Source organism: Pleurodeles waltl, chromosome 11, assembly GCF_031143425.1.
Source record: "Pleurodeles waltl isolate 20211129_DDA chromosome 11, aPleWal1.hap1.20221129, whole genome shotgun sequence".
Lineage (NCBI taxonomy): Eukaryota > Metazoa > Chordata > Amphibia > Caudata > Salamandridae > Pleurodeles > Pleurodeles waltl.
The window spans coordinates 726,056,069-726,073,327 of NC_090450.1; positions in this window are offsets into that span (position 1 = coordinate 726,056,069).

A 17,259-nucleotide genomic window follows, 5' to 3' on the forward strand; every position below is an offset into this window, starting at 1 on the left:
CCAAAAAGGAGTCTTCACAAGACTGGGTTGATTTCATTGACCATTCAGTGAAGGCCTTGGAGGGGTGGTTACATGGCAGTAAAGTTACTGATTATGACAGCCTGTATAACTTGATCCTGAGAGAGCATATTCTTAATAATTGTGTGTCTGATTTGTTGCACCAGTACTTGGTGGACTCTGATCTGACCTCTCCCCAAGAATTGGGAAAGAAGGCAGACAAATGGGTCAGAACAAGGGTGAACAGAAAAGTTCATACAGGGGGTGACAAAGATGGCAACAAGAAGAAGGATGGTAAGTCTTCTGACAAGGGTGGGGACAAATCTAAAAATGAGTCTTCATCAGGCCCACAAAAACACTCTGGTGGGGGTGGTGGGCCCAAATCCTCTTCTAATCAAAACAAGGAAAAGAAACCATGGTGCTATTTATGTAAAATAAAAGGCCATTGGACAACAGATCCCAGTTGTCCAAAGAAAGGCACCAAGCCTCCTACCACTACAACTCCTACTGCTACACCTAGTGTCCCTACTAATAGCAGTGGTGGTGGGAGCAAACCTACTAATAGCCAATCCAAGGGAGTAGCTGGGCTCACTTTTGGTAATTTAGTTGGGGTTGGTCTGATTAGGGAGACCACAGAGGCTACTTTAGTCTCTGAAGGGGCTATTGATTTAGCCACTTTGGTTGCTTGCCCCCATAACTTGGAGAAGTACAAGCAACTAACCCTAATAAATGGTGTTGAGGTCCAGGCCTACAGGGACACAGGTGCCAGTGTCACAATGGTGATTGAGAAACTGGTGCACCCTGAACAACACATACTTGGACACCAGTACCAAGTAACCGATGCTCACAACATAACACAAAGCCACCCCATGGCTGTTGTAAATCTCAACTGGGGGGGGGGTAACTGGTCCAAAGAAAGTTGTGGTAGCTTCAGATTTACCTGTAGACTGTCTATTAGGGAATGATTTGGAGACATCAGCTTGGTCAGATGTGGAGTTGGAGGCCCATGCAGCAATGCTGGGCATCCCAGGGCATATTTTTGCTTTGACAAGGGCTCAGGCCAAAAAGCAAAAAGGACAGAGAAGCTTGGATCCTGGAACAATGGACCAAGTGCTCCCTAAAGCTAGGGCTAGTAGAAGCAAACCACTTCCTACTATCCCTCCCTCTACAGTGGATTCTACTTCTGAGGAAGAAGAATTCCCTCCCTGTGCAGAACCTACACCAGAGGAGCTGGAAGCAGACACTGCTGAGCTTTTGGGTGAAGGGGGGCCTGCCAGAGAGGAGCTGAGTGTGGCACAGCAAACCTGTCCCACATTAGAGGGTCTCAGACAGCAAGCTGTCAAACAGGCTAATGGGGATGTCAGTGACTCTCACAGAGTTTACTGGGAGGACAACCTCTTGTACACTGAGCATAGGGATCCTAAACCTGGAGCTGCCAGGAGATTAGTGATTCCTCAGGAGTACAGAAAGTTCCTCCTAACACTGGCACATGATATTCCCCTAGCTGGGCACCTGGGTCAAATGAAAACTTGGGACAGATTGGTTCCATTGTTTCATTGGCCTAGGATGTCTGAGGACACAAAGGAATTTTGTAAGTCCTGTGAAACCTGTCAAGCCAGTGGCAAGACAGGTGGCACTCCAAAGGCACCCCTTATCCCACTGCTTGTGGTTGGGGTTCCCTTTGAAAAGGTAGGGGTTGACATAGTTGGCCCCCTTGACCCTCCTACTGCTTCAGGCAATAGGTTTATCTTAGTGGTAGTGGACCATGCCACAAGATATCCTGAAGCAATTCCTTTAAGGACCACTACAGCTCCTGCAGTGGCAAAAGCCCTCCTGGGAATATTTTCCAGGGTGGGCTTCCCAAAGGAAGTAGTATCAGACAGAGGAAGCAATTTCATGTCTGCATACTTAAAGGCCATGTGGAAGGAGTGTGGTGTAACGTACAAGTTCACAACACCCTATCATCCACAAACAAATGGACTGGTGGAGAGATTTAATAAAACTCTCAAAGGCATGATTATGGGACTCCCTGAAAAACTCCGCAGGAGATGGGATATCCTTCTACCATGCCTCCTTTTTGCCTACAGGGAGGTACCCCAGAAAGGAGTGGGCTTCAGCCCCTTTGAACTTCTTTTTGGACACCCTGTTAGGGGTCCACTCACACTTGTAAAGGAGGGTTGGGAACAACCTTTAAAAGCTCCTAAGCAGGATATTTTGGATTATGTACTTGGCCTCAGATCAAGGATGGCTGAGTACATGAAAAAGGCCAGTAAAAACCTTCAGGCCAGCCAAGAGCTCCAGAAGCAATGGCATGATCAGAAGGCTGTTTTGGTTCAGTACCAACCAGGGCAGAAAGTGTGGGTCTTGGAGCCTGTGGCCCCAAGAGCACTCCAAGATAAATGGAGTGGACCCCACACAATTGTTGAAAAGAAGGGTGAAGTCACCTACTTGGTTGACTTAGGCACTGCCAGGAGTCCCCTTAGGGTGCTCCATGTCAACCGCCTGAAACCCTACTATGACAGGGCTGATCTCACCCTGCTCATGGCAACTGATGAGGGACAGGAAGAAGACAGTGATCCTCTACCTGATCTCTTCTCTTCCACAGAACAAGATGCTCTTGTGGAAGGTGTAGTTTTGGCTGATTGTCTTACTGCTGAGCAGAAAGATAATTGCATAAATCTCCTAGATCAATTCTCTGAACTCTTCTCTACTGTGCCAGGTACCACTTCTTGGTGTGAGCACACTATAGATACTGGAGACAGTTTACCTGTCAAAAGTAAGATCTATAGGCAGCCTGACCATGTCAGGGACTGCATAAAGCAAGAAGTTCAGAAAATGTTGGAACTAGGAGTGGTTGAGCACGCTGACAGTCCATGGGCTTCTCCTGTGGTACTGGTACCAAAACCCAATTCTAAAGATGGAAAGAAGGAAATGCGGTTTTGTGTAGACTATAGAGGTCTCAACTTGGTAACCAAAACAAATGCTCACCCTATACCCAGGGCAGATGAGCTCATAGATACACTGGCATCTGCCAAGTATCTAAGCACTTTTGATTTGACTGCAGGGTATTGGCAGATCAAATTATCAGAAGATGCTAAACCTAAGACTGCATTTTCTACCATTGGAGGACATTACCAGTTTACTGTAATGCCTTTTGGTTTGAAAAATGCACCTGCCACTTTTCAGAGGTTGGTGAACACAGTCCTGCAAGGGCTGGAAGCTTTCAGTGCAGCATATTTGGACGATATAGCTGTCTTTAGCTCCAGCTGGGATGATCACCTGGTCCACCTATGGAAAGTTTTGGAGGCCCTGCAAAAGGCAGGCCTCACTATCAAGGCTTCAAAGTGCCAGATAGGGCAGGGTAAGGTGGTTTATCCGGGACACCTTGTTGGTGGGGAACAGATTGCACCACTTCAGGGGAAAATCCAAACTATTATTGATTGGGTTCCCCCTACCACTCAGACTCAGGTGAGAGCCTTCCTGGGCCTCACTGGGTATTACAGGAGGTTCATTAAGAACTATGGCTCCATTGCAGCCCCTCTTAATGACCTCACATCCAAGAAAATGCCTAAAAAGGTATTATGGACAGCAAACTGTCAGAAAGCTTTTGAGGAGCTGAAGCAGGCCATGTGCTCTGCACCTGTCCTGAAAAGCCCTTGTTACTCTAAAAAATTCTATGTCCAAACTGATGCATCTGAATTAGGAGTAGGGGCAGTCCTATCACAACTTAATTCTGAGGGCCAGGATCAACCTGTTGCTTTTATTAGTAGGAGGTTGACCCCTAGAGAAAAGCGTTGGTCTGCCATTGAGAGGGAGGCCTTTGCTGTGGTCTGGGCTCTGAAGAAGTTGAGGCCATACCTGTTTGGCACTCACTTCATTGTTCAGACAGACCACAAACCTCTACTTTGGCTAAAACAAATGAAAGGTGAAAATCCTAAATTGTTGAGGTGGTCCATATCCCTACAGGGAATGGACTATACAGTGGAACATAGACCTGGGAGTAGCCACTCCAATGCAGATGGACTCTCCAGATATTTCCACTTAGACAATGAAGACTCATCAGGTCATGGCTAGTCTTATTGTCCTTCGTTTGGGGGGGGGTTGTGTAGGAAAGTACCATCTTGCCTGGCATGTTACCCCCATTTTTCACTGTATATATGTTGTTTTAGTTGTATGTGTCACTGGGACCCTGGTAACCCAGGGCCTCAGTGCTCATAAGTGTGCCTGAATGTGTTACCTGTGTAGTGACTAACTGTCTCACTGAGGCTCTGCTAATCAGAACCTCAGTGGTTATGCTCTCTCATTTCTTTCCAAATTGTCACTAACAGGCTAGTGACCATTTTTACCAATTTACATTGGCTTACTGGAACACCCTTATAATTCCCTAGTATATGGTACTGAGGTACCCAGGGTATTGGGGTTCCAGGAGATCCCTATGGGCTGCAGCATTTCTTTTGCCACCCATAGGGAGCTCTGACAATTCTTACACAGGCCTGCCACTGCAGCCTGAGTGAAATAACGTCCACGTTATTTCACAGCCATTTTACACTGCACTTAAGTAACTTATAAGTCACCTATATGTCTAACCTTTACCTGGTAAAGGTTAGGTGCAAAGTTACTTAGTGTGAGGGCACCCTGGCACTAGCCAAGGAGCCCCCACATTGTTCAGAGCCAATTCCCTGAACTTTGTGAGTGCGGGGACACCATTACACGCGTGCACTACATATAGGTCACTACCTATATGTAGCATCACCATGGTAACTCCGAATATGGCCATGTAACATGTCTATGATCATGGAATTGCCCCCTCTATGCCATCCTGGCATAGTTGGCACAATCCCATGATCCCAGTGGTCTGTAGCACAGACCCTGGTACTGCCAAACTGCCCTTCCTGGGGTTTCACTGCAGCTGCTGCTGCTGCCAACCCCTCAGACAGGCAGCTGCCCTCCTGGGTACCAGCCAGGCCTGGCCCAGGATGGCAGAACAAAGAACTTCCTCTGAGAGAGGGTGTGACACCCTCTCCCTTTGGAAAATGGTGTGAAGGCAGGGGAGGAGTAGCCTCCACCAGCCTCTGGAAATGCTTTCTTGGGCACAGATGTGCCCAATTCTGCATAAGCCAGTCTACACCGGTTCAGGGACCCCTTAGCCCCTGCTCTGGCGCGAAACTGGACAAAGGAAAGGGGAGTGACCACTCCCCTGACCTGCACCTCCCCTGGGAGGTGTCCAGAGCTCCTCCAGTGTGCTCCAGACCTCTGCCATCTTGGAAACAGAGGTGCTGCTGGCACACTGGACTGCTCTGAGTGGCCAGGGCCACCAGGTGACGTCAGAGACTCCTGCTGATAGGCTCCTTCAGGTGTTAGTAGCCTATCCTCTCTCCTAGGTAGCCAAACCCTCTTTTCTGGCTATTCAGGGTCTCTGTCTCTGGGGAAACTTTAGATAACGAATGCATGAGCTCAGCCGAGTTCCTCTGCATCTCTCTCTTCACCTTCTGATAAGGAATCGACCGCTGACCGCGCTGGAAGCCTGCAAACCTGCAACATAGTAGCAAAGACGACTACTGCAACTCTGTAACGCTGATCCTGCCGCCTTCTCGACTGTTTTCCTGCTTGTGCATGCTGTGGGGGTAGCCTGCCTCCTCTCTGCACCAGAAGCTCTGAAGAATTCTCCCGTGGGTCGACGGAATCTTCCCCCTGCAACCGCAGGCACCAAAAAGCTGCATTACCGGTCCCTTGGGTCTCCTCTCAGCACGACGAGCGAGGTCCCTCGAATCCAGCGACTCTGTCCAAGTGACCCCCACAGTCCAGTGACTCTTCAGCCCAAGTTTGGTGGAGGTAAGTCCTTGCCTCACCTCGCTGGGCTGGATTGCTCGGAACCGCGACTTTGCAGCTACTCCGGCCCCTGTGCACTTCCGGCAGAAATCCTTTGTGCACAGCCAAGCCTGGGTCCACGGCACTCTAACCTGCATTGCACGACTTTCTAAGTTGGTCTCCGGCGACGTTGGACTCCTTTGTGCAACTGCGGCGAGCACCGTTTCACGCATCCTTGTAGTGCCTGTTTCTGGCACTTCTCTGGGTGCTACCTGCTTCAGTGAGAGCTCTTTGTCTTGCTCGATGTCCCTTCTCTCTTCAGGTCCAATTTGCGACCTCCTGGTCCCTCCTGGGCCCCAGCAGCGTCCAAAAACGCCAAACGCACGATTTGCGGCTAGCAAGGCTTGTTGGCGTTCTTTCGGCGGGAAAACACTTCTGCACGACTCTCCAAGGCGAGAGGGATCCGTCCACCAAAGGGGAAGTCTCTAGCCCTTTTTGTTCCTGCAGAAACCTCAGCTTCTTCTGTCCAGTCGAAGCTTCTTTGCACCCGCAGCTGGCATTTCCTGGGCATCTGCCCATCTCCGACTTGCTTGTGACTTTTGGACTTGGTCCCCTTGTTCCACAGGTACCCTAGATTGGAAATCCACAGTTGTTGCATTGCTGGTGTGTGTCTTTCCTGCATTATTCCTCTAACACGACTACTTTGTCCTTAGGGAACTTTAGTGCACTTTGCACTCACTTTTCAGGGTCTTGGGGAGGGTTATTTTTCTAACTCTCACTATTTTCTAATAGTCCCAGCGACCCTCTACAAGGTCACATAGGTTTGGGGTCCATTCGTGGTTCGCATTCCACTTTTGGAGTATATGGTTTGTGTTGCCCCTATCCCTATGTTTCCCCATTGCATCCTATTGTAACTATACATTGTTTGCACTGTTTTCTAAGACTATACTGCATATTTTTGCTATTGTGTATGTATATCTTGTGTATATTTCCTATCCTCTCACTGAGGGTACACTCTAAGATACTTTGGCATATTGTCATAAAAATAAAGTACCTTTATTTTTAGTATAACTGTGTATTGTGTTTTCTTATGATATTGTGCATATGACACTAGGTGGTACTGTAGTAGCTTCACACGTCTCCTAGTTCAGCCTAAGCTGCTCTGCTAAGCTACCATTATCTATCAGCCTAAGCTGCTAGACACCCTATACACTAATAAGGGATAACTGGGCCTGGTGCAAGGTGCAAGTACCCCTTGGTACTCACTACAAGCCAGTCCAGCCTCCTACAGTCACCCTGTGAGAGGTCCTCTAACACTTGTTAAGGAGGGTTGGGAACAACCTTTAAAAGCTCCAAAGCAAGACATAGTGGACTATGTACTTGACCTAAGATCTAGGATGGCTGAGTACATGAAAAAGGCCAGTAAAAACCTTCAGGCCAGCCAAGAGCTCCAAAAGAAATGGCATGACCAGAAGGCTGTTTTGGTTCAGTACCAACCAGGGCAGAAAGTGTGGGTTTTGGAGCCTGTGGCCCCAAGAGCACTCCAAGATAAATGGAGTGGACCCCACATAATTGTTGAAAAGAAGGGTGAAGTCACCTACTTAGTTGACTTAGGCACTGCCAGGAGTCCCCTTAGGGTGCTCCATGTCAATCGCCTGAAACCCTACTATGACGGGGCTGATCTCACCCTGCTCATGGCAACTGATGAGGGACAGGAAGAAGAGAGTGACCCTCTCCCTGATCTCTTCTCTTCCACAGACCAAGATGCTCTAGTGGAAGGTGTAGTACTGGCAGATTGTCTTACTGCTGAGCAGAAAGACCACTGCATAAATCTCCTGGGTCAGTTTTCTGAACTCTTCTCTACTGTGCCAGGTACCACTTCTTGGTGTGAGCACACTATAGATATTGGAAACAGCTTGCCTGTCAAAAGTAAGATCTATAGGCAGCCTGACCATGTCAGAGACTGCATAAAGCAAGAGGTGCAGAAAATGCTTGAACTGGGAGTGGTTGAGCACTCTGAAAGTCCATGGGCCTCTCCTGTGGTACATGTACCAAAACCTCATTCCAAGGATGGAAAGAAGGAAATGCGGTTTTGTGTAGACTACAGAGGTCTCAACCAGGTAACCAAAACTGATGCTCACCATATACCCAGGGCAGATGAGCTAATAGATACACTGGCATCTGCCAAGTATCTAAGCACTTTTGATTTGACTGCAGGGTATTGGCAGATCACATTATCAGAAGATGCAAAAGCAAAAACTGCATTTTCAACCATTGGAGGCCATTACCAATTCACAGTAATGCCTTTTGGATTGAAAAATGCACCTGCCACTTTTCAAAGGTTGGTGAACACAGTCCTGCAAGGGCTGGAAGCTTTTAGTGCAGCATATCTAGATGATATAGCTGTATTTAGCTCCAGCTGGGATGATCACCTGGTCCACCTATGGAAAGTTTTGGAGGCCCTGCAAAAGGCAGGCCTCACTATCAAGGCTTCAAAGTGCCAGATAGGGCAGGGGAAGGTGGTTTATCTGGGACACCTGGTAGGTGGAGAACAGATTGCACCACTTCAGGGGAAAATCCAAACTATTATAGATTGGGTTCCCCCTACTACTCAGACTCAGGTGACAGCCTTTTTAGGCCTCACTGGGTACTATAGGAGGTTCATAAAGAACTATGGCTCCATTGCAGCCCCTCTTAATGACCTCACATCTAAAAAAAATGCCTAAGAAGGTATTATGGACAGCAAACTGTCAGAAAGCTTTTGAGGAGCTGAAGCAGGCCATGTGCTCTGCACCTGTCCTGAAAAGCCCCTGTTACTCCAAAAAATTCATTGTCCAAACTGATGCATCTGAATTAGGGGTAGGGGCAGTCTTCTCACAACTTAATTCTGAGGGCCAGGATCAACCTGTTGCTTTTATCAGCAGGAGGTTGACCCCTAGAGAAAAGCGTTGGTCTGCCATAGAGAGGGAGGCCTTTGCTGTGGTCTGGACACTGAAGAAGTTGAGGCCATACCTGTTTGGCACTCACTTCATTGTTCAGACAGACCACAAACCTCTACTTTGGCTAAAACAAATGAAAGGTGAAAATCCTAAATTGTTGAGGTGGTCCATATCCCTACAGGGAATGGACTATACAGTGGAACATAGACCTGGGGGTACCCAATCCAATGCAGATGGACTCTCCAGATATTTCCACTTAGACAATGAAGACTCATCAGGTCATGGCTAGTATTATTGTCCTTCGTTTGGGGGGGGTGTTGTGTAGGAAAGTACCATCTTGCCTGGCATGTTACCCCCATTTTTCACTGTATATATGTTGTTTTAGTTGTATGTGTCACTGGGACCCTGCCAGCCAGGGCCCCAGTGCTCATAAGTGTGCCCTGTATGTGTTACCTGTGTTATGACTAACTGTCTCACTGAGGCTCTGCTATCCAGAACCTCAGTGGTTATGCTCTCTCATTTCTTTCCAAATTGTCACTAACAGGCTAGTGACCAATTTCACCAATTTACATTGGCATACTGGAACACCCTTATAATTCCCTATTCTATGGTACTGAGGTACCCAGGGTATTGGGGTTCCAGGAGATCCCTATGGGCTGCAGCATTTCTTTTGCCACCAATAGGGAGCTCTGACAATTCTTACACAGGCCTGCCACTGCAGCCTGAGTGAAATAACGTCCACGTTATTTCACAGCCATTTACCACTGCACTTAAGTAACTTACAAGTCACCTATATGTCTGACCTTTACCTGGTAAAGGTTGGGTGCTATATTACTTAGTGTGTGGGCACCCTGCCACTAGCCAAGGTGCCCCCACATAGTTCAGGGCAAATTCCCCGGACTTTGTGAGTGCGGGGACACCATTACACGCGTGCACTATACATAGGTCACTACCTATGTATAGCTTCGCAATGGTAACTCCGAATATGGCCATGTAACATGTCTATGATCATGGAATTGCCCCCTCAATGCCATCCTGTCCTTGTTGGCACAATCCCATGATCCCACGGGTCTCTAGCACAGACCCGGGTACTGCCAAACTGCCTTTTCAGGGGTTTCTCTGCAGCTGCTGCTGCCAACCCCTCAGACAGGTTTCTGCCCTCCTGGGGTCCAGCCAGGCTTGGCCCAGGAAGGCAGAACAAAGGACTTCCTCAGAGAGAGGGTGTTACACCCTCTCCCTTTGGAAAAAGGTGTTAAGGCAGGGGAGGAGTAGCCTCCCCCAGCCTCTGGAAATGCTTTCATGGGCACAGATAGTGCCAATTTATGCATAAGCCAGTCTACACCGGTTCAGGGACCCCTCAGCCCTGCTCTGACGCGAAACTGGACAAAGGAAAGGAGAGTGACCATTCCCCTGACCTGCACCTCCCCTGGGAGGTGCCCAGAGCTCCTCCAGTGTGCTCCAGACCTCTGCCATCTTGGAAACAGAGGTGCTGCTGGCACACTGGACTGCTCTGAGTGGCCAGGGCCAGCAGGTGACGTCAGAGACTCCTTCTGATAGGCTCCTTCAGGTGTTGCTAGCCTATCCTCTCTCCTAAGTAGCCAAACCCTCTTTTATGGCTATTTAGGGTCTCTGCTCTGGGGAATTCCTTAGATAACGAATGCAAGAGCTCATCAGAGTTCCTCTGCATCTCTCTCTTCACCTTCTGCCAAGGAATCGACTGCTGACCGCGCTGGAAGCCTGCAAAACTGCAACAAAGTAGCAAAGACGACTACTGCGACACTGTAACGCTGATCCAGCCGCCTTCTCAACTGTTTTCCTGGTGGTGCATGCTGTGGGGGTAGTCTGCCTCCTCTCTGCACTAGAAACTCCGAAGAAATCTCCTGTGGGTCGACGGAATCTTCCCCCTGCAACCGCAGGCACCAAAGAACTGCATCACCGGTCCTCTGGGTCTCCTCTCAGCACGACGAGTGAGGTCCCTTGAACTCAGCAACTCTGTCCAAGTGACTCCCACAGTCCAGTGACTCTTCAGTCCAAGTTTGGTGGAGGTAAGTCCTTGCCTCCCCACGCCAGACTGCATTGCTGGGAACCGCGTGTTTTGCAGCTACTTCGGCTCCTGTGCACTTTTCCTACAGGAGACGATCGCCGGGCTGGAGACCTGGGTCTCCAGCCCGGCGGCCGTCACTATACCGCTGTAGGAGGCTGGACTGGCTTGTAGTGAGTACCAAGGGGTACTTGCACCTTGCACCAGGCCCAGTTATCCCTTATTAGTGTATAGGGTGTCTAGCAGCTTAGGCTGATAGATAATGGTAGCTTAGCAGAGCAGCTTAGGCTGAACTAGGAGACGTGTGAAGCTACTACAGTACCACTTAGTGTCATATGCACAATATCATAAGAAAACACAATACACAGTTATACTAAAAATAAAGGTACTTTATTTTTATGACAATATGCCAAAGTATCTTAGAGTGTACCCTCAGTGAGAGGATAGGAAATATACACAAGATATATATACACAATAGCAAAAATATGCAGTATAGTCTTAGAAAACAGTGCAAACAATGTATAGTTACAATAGGATGCAATGGGGAAACATAGGGATAGGGGTAACACAAGCCATATACTCCAAAAGTGGAATGCGAACCACGAATGGACCCCAAACCTATGTGACCTTGTAGAGGGTCGCTGGGACTATTAGAAAATAGTGAGAGTTAGAAAAATAACCCTCCCAAGACCCTGAAAAGTGAGTGCAAAGTGCACTAAAGTTCCCCTAAGGACAAAGAAGTCGTGTTAGAGGAATAATGCAGGAAAGACACAAACCAGCAATGCAACAACTGTGGATTTCCAATCTAGGGTACCTGTGGAACAAGGGGACCAAGTCCAAAAGTCACAAGCAAGTCGGAGATGGGCAGATGCCCAGGAAATGCCAGCTGCGGGTGCAAAGAAGCTTCTACTGGACAGAAGAAGCTGAGGTTTCTGCAGGAACGAAAATGGCTAGAGACTTCCCCTTTGGTGGACGGATCCCTCTCGCCGTGGAGAGTCGTGCAGAAGTGTTTTCCCGCCGAAAGAACGCCAACAAGCCTTGCTAGCTGCAAATCATGCGGTTAGCGTTTTTGGACGCTGCTGAGGCCCAGGAGGGACCAGGAGGTCGCAAATTGGACCAGCAGAGAGAGGGGACATCGAGCAAGACAAGGAGCCCTCTCTGAAGTAGGTAGCACCCGGAGAAGTGCCAAAACCAGGCACTACAAGGATGCGTGAAACGGTGCTCGCCGAAGTTGCACAAAGGAGTCCCACGTCGCCGGAGACCAACTTAGAAAGTCGTGCAATGCAGGTTAGAGTGCCGTGGACCCAGGCTTGGCTGTGCACAAAGGATTTCCGCCGGAAGTGCACAGGGGCCGGAGTAGCTGCAAAGTCGCGGTTCCCAGCAATGCAGCCCAGCGAGGTGAGGCAAGGACTTACCTCCACCAAACTTGGACTGAAGAGTCACTGGACTGTGGGGGTCACTTGGACAGAGTCGCTGGATTCGAGGGACCTCGCTCGTCGTGCTGAGAGGAGACCCAAGGGACCGGTAATGCAGCTTTTTGGTGTCTGCGGTTGCAGGGGGAAGATTCCGTCGACCCACTGGAGATTTCTTCGGAGCTTCTGGTGCAGAGAGGAGGCAGACTACCCCCACAGCATGCACAAGCAGGAAAACAGTCGAGAAGGCGGCAGGATCAGCGTTACAGAGTTGCAGTAGTCGTCTTTGCTACTATGTTGCAGGTTTGCAGGCTTCCAGCGCGGTCAGCAGTCGATTCCTTATCAGAAGGTGAAGAGAGAGATGCAGAGGAACTCGGCTGAGCTCATGCATTCGTTATCTAAAGTTTCCCCAGAGACAGAGACCCTAAATAGCCAGAAAAGAGGGTTTGGCTACCTAGGAGAGAGGATAGGCTAGCAACACCTGAAGGAGCCTATCACAAGGAGTCTCTGACGTCACCTGGTGGCACTGGCCACTCAGAGCAGTCCAGTGTGCCAGCAGCACCTCTGTTTCCAAGATGGCAGAGGTCTGGAGCACACTGGAGGAGCTCTGGACACCTCCCAGGGGAGGTGCAGGTCAGGGGAGTGGTCACTCCCCTTTCCTTTGTCCAGTTTCGCGCCAGAGCAGGGGCTAAGGGGTCCCTGGACCGGTGTAGACTGGCTTATGCAGAATTGGGCACATCTGTGCCCAACAAAGCATTTCCAGAGGCTGGGGGAGGCTACTCCTCCCCTGCCTTCACACCATTTTCCAAAGGGAGAGGGTGTCACACCCTCTCTCAGAGGAAGTTCTTTGTTCTGCCATCCTGGGCCAGGCCTGGCTGGACCCCAGGAGGGCAGATGTCTGTCTGAGGGGTTGGCAGCAGCAGCAGCAGCTGCAGTGAAACCCCAGGAAGGGCAGTTTGGCAGTACCAGGGTCTGTGCTACAGACCACTGGGATCATTGAATTGTACCAACAATGCCAGGATGGCATAGAGGGGGCAATTCCATGATCATAGACATGTTACATGGCCATATTCGGAGTTACCATTGTGAAGCTACATATAGGTAGTGACCTATATGTAGTGCACGCGTGTAATGGTGTACCCGCACTCACAAAGTTCAGGGAATTGGCTCTGAACAATGTGGGGGCACCTTGGCTAGTGCCAGGGTGCCCTCACACTAAGTAACTTTGCACCTAACCTTTACCAGGTAAAGGTTAGACATATAGGTGACTTATAAGTTACTTAAGTGCAGTGTAAAATGGCTGTGAAATAACGTGGACGTTATTTCACTCAGGCTGCAGTGGCAGGCCTGTGTAAGAATTGTCAGAGCTCCCTATGGGTGGCAAAAGAAATGCTGCAGCCCATAGTGATCTCCTGGAACCCCAATACCCTGGGTACCTCAGTACCATATACTAGGGAATTATAAGGGTGTTCCAGTAAGCCAATGTAAATTGGTAAAAATGTCACTAGCCTGTTAGTGACAATTTGGAAAGAAATGAGAGAGCATAACCACTGAGGTTCTGATTAGCAGAGCCTCAGTGAGACAGTTAGTCACTACACAGGTAACACTTTCAGGCACACTTATGAGCACTGGGGCCCTGGGTTACCAGGGTCCCAGTGACACATACAACTAAAACAACATATATATAGTGAAAAATGGGGGTAACATGCCAGGCAAGATGGTACTTTCCTACAACCGCCAGCAGTATTTGGACCCGGCTTACCGCCGTGGATTTCATGCGGTTTGAACCGCCATGAAATCCATGGCGGTAAGCACTATCAGTGCCAGGGAATTCCTTCCCTGGCACTTATAGGGGTCTCCCCCACCGCTTACCCCCACCCTGACTCCCTCCCCTACCCCCCCCACCACCCCTGCCACCCCCCAAAGGCGGCAGGGCACCCCCTCCCCACCCCGACCCCCAACATAACATTACTCACACACACCCGACACGCATGCAGGCACCACCAACAGACACACGCACACACCCCGACATACATGCCTACATCCACACACACAGTCAGACACGCACACCCACATTCAAACATACACGCAGACATCCATACAGACATACCCACAGACATACACGCACTCATTCCCATACACACAACACCCCCGCAAGCATACACGCACTCACACACCCCCTCTACATACACACACGCACACCCCCATGCACCCACACAACACCCAACACCCCTCACCCCCCTCCCCTAACAGACGATCGACTTACCTGGTCCGTCGATCCTCCGGAAGGGGACGGGAGCCATGGGGGCAGCTCCGCCGACACCACACCGCCAACAGAACACTGCCACGGCGAGTCACAGGACGTGATTCGCTGGGCGGTGTTCTGTTGGCGTGGCGGTGGAGGTGGAGCCCGCAAGTATGGCTGTTGGCGGCTCTCCGTCGGAATAACGATGGAGAGCAGCCAACAGTCATAATACGCCGAGCGGCAAACCTCCTGCACAGGCGGTCTTCCGCACGGCGGTCCCTCGGCGGTCTTGCAAAAAGACCGCCGAGGTCGTAATGATCCCCTAAGGCTGCTTCCCATGCTGCACCCCTCCAGAGGAAGAGGCATAGTGCTGCTGAGCGGCTCCTCTGGTTCGGACCCTACCCCTCCCCCTGTATGATCTATAGGGGAGAGCAGTGGCTGGCTGCTGCTGAAATCTGCCCCGAAAGAAGGAGGATGAGCAACGACCAAACCCCCTAAATCTTCTGAACAGTCTCAAAGAAGCAGAAGAGGAGGCCTGCAAGCCTAATGACTTCGCTGTGGCCCTACTCTTCTTAAATCTCTCAAGGGCTGAGTCCGCCTTGGATCCAAAAAGTTTATCCCCATCAAAGGGAAGATCCAGCAGGGCTGACTGGACATCAGATGAAAATCCAGAAGAACGAACCCTAGGCTGTCTCCTCGTAACAATAGCAGTGCCCATAGCTCTGGCCACAGAATCAGTAGTGTCCAGCCCTGACTGGATTACTTGGGTTGCCGCAGCTTGAGCATCCGAAACCAGAATCAACACCTCCTGAGACACTTCCGTATGGGACGTCTTTATCTCTTCCATAAGGGCGTAGATGTATCTGCCCAAAATGCTTGTGGCATTAGTAGACTTAAGAGCCATACTGCATGATGAAAACGCTTTCTTGGAAGATTGGTCCATCTTCTTTGAGTCCCTGTCCGAAGGCACCCCCGGAAAAGAGCCTGGGGCAGTACGAGGTGAACATGAAGCCTGAACCACCAGGCTCTCTGGGGTCGGGTGCCTAGACAAAAAACCCGGATCAGCAGGAGCCATACGATATCTGCATGCTACTGTTCTATTAACGACCGAAGATGACACCAGCTTTTTACAGATCTCTAAAATTGGGTCTAACAGACCCTCATTAAATGACAGAAGTGGCTCTGCATCTGTTGAAGCAGGATGTAACACCTTGGTTAATATATTGGGTTTAGATTCAGATACCGGCAAGGGAAGGTCCAAAAAGTCAGCTGCTTTCCTTATTACAGAGTGGAATGAAGCAGCCTCCTCTGTATATTCTCCAGGAGATGTTAAATCCCACTCTGGAGAGGAGTCTAAGCCACGTGCCGTATCCAAACCCTGGAGATCTCCCAGAGGTTCTTCAATCTCCCCTTCCTCCAGGGCCTGCTTCCGATACTCCTGCTCCTTAAGGAGGCGAAGAGCAAGCCTTCATGAATGTAGCCTGGCTTCAATCCTTGGCGTCGACAGGGCGTCAGCCGACGACGATACCTGACGCGATCTTCGGATCCATCTGACGTCGGATCCATCGGCGCCGTGGACTTCTTCGGTGCCGAATGAGGCACAGGATGAACAGGAGAACTCTCCAGCGCCGGACCAGCAGATCTACTCGGCGTCACAGGCTGTGAAGTCGACACCAAAGGAACCGGCGCTGAGCCAGCACCTCCCATTGGAAGGAAGGGCATGAAAGGTGCCGGTCGTAAAGGAGCCGGAGCACCCATATTAAAGGCCAATGGCCCCAAAGGACCAGCTGGTCCACCACCTGGAGCCATTTGTTGGAAAATGGCAAACATCGCATTTAAAAATGCGGAACTGTCAGCACCTGGGGCCGGGAAAGCCAGATACTGCAGAGCCTGGGCTCGAGGTGACATCGGCGCCGGCCCCAGCGTCTGAGAAGCCGGTGAGAACTCCTGACGTTGAGGAACCTCAAATACAGATGGTGGAGCCATAGGCGAAGTCGGCGAAGTCGGCGAAGCCGGTGAAGTCGGTGATGCAGGAGGCGTCTGCGGCTGCGGAGTGATGGTGGGACTAACCTCCCATGTCTTTCGGCATCGTAGAGAAGGCGACCTCGAGTGTGACCGCTCCCTACTCGACCAGCACCGAGATTCACGACGACGCCGGTTCTCCTTCTTCTTGGATTTCGCTAAAGCGAGTTTCGCCTCACGCTCCTTCAACGCCTTTGGGTTCATTCGTTGGCAGGAGTCACATTTCTCCACCTCGTGGTCGGAGCTGAGACACCACAAACAGTCTACATGTGGGTCTGTCACCGACATTTTGCCCCCGCACTCCCTGCAGGGCTTAAAACCCGACTTTCGCTGAGACATGCTTTCTTTTCGAAGAAAGAAACAGTAACTGTAACTACACAGAGTAGAAACAGCAGTTCCCTCGAAGAATAACCGTCGTTAGAAGGCACGGAAAAAAGGGAACAGACGTCGGCACGTCGGCGAGGACCTCTTATTGCCTGTAGGATGTCAGACGGCATCGCGTGGGCAATTGTGACGTCCTCGTCGACGTGCAGAAGCTAGGAAGAAAATTTCCGTTGAAAGCTGGTGCAGGGGGAAAATTCAATGAGTGAGGAATCCACAGGTAGTTGTATCCATCAGAAATAGAATATTACAGCCTGTTAGCTCCGGTTTGGGATTCCCTGGGTACCCCTGAATGTTTAACAGATATATTGGCTTGGCCTCTCAAGAGGGCAAGGATTGAATTTAGGGGAGGGGCTTTGTTATCTTGGGTTACTTAAGGAACTAACAGAAGGATCTCTTTCAAGATTGAAGTAT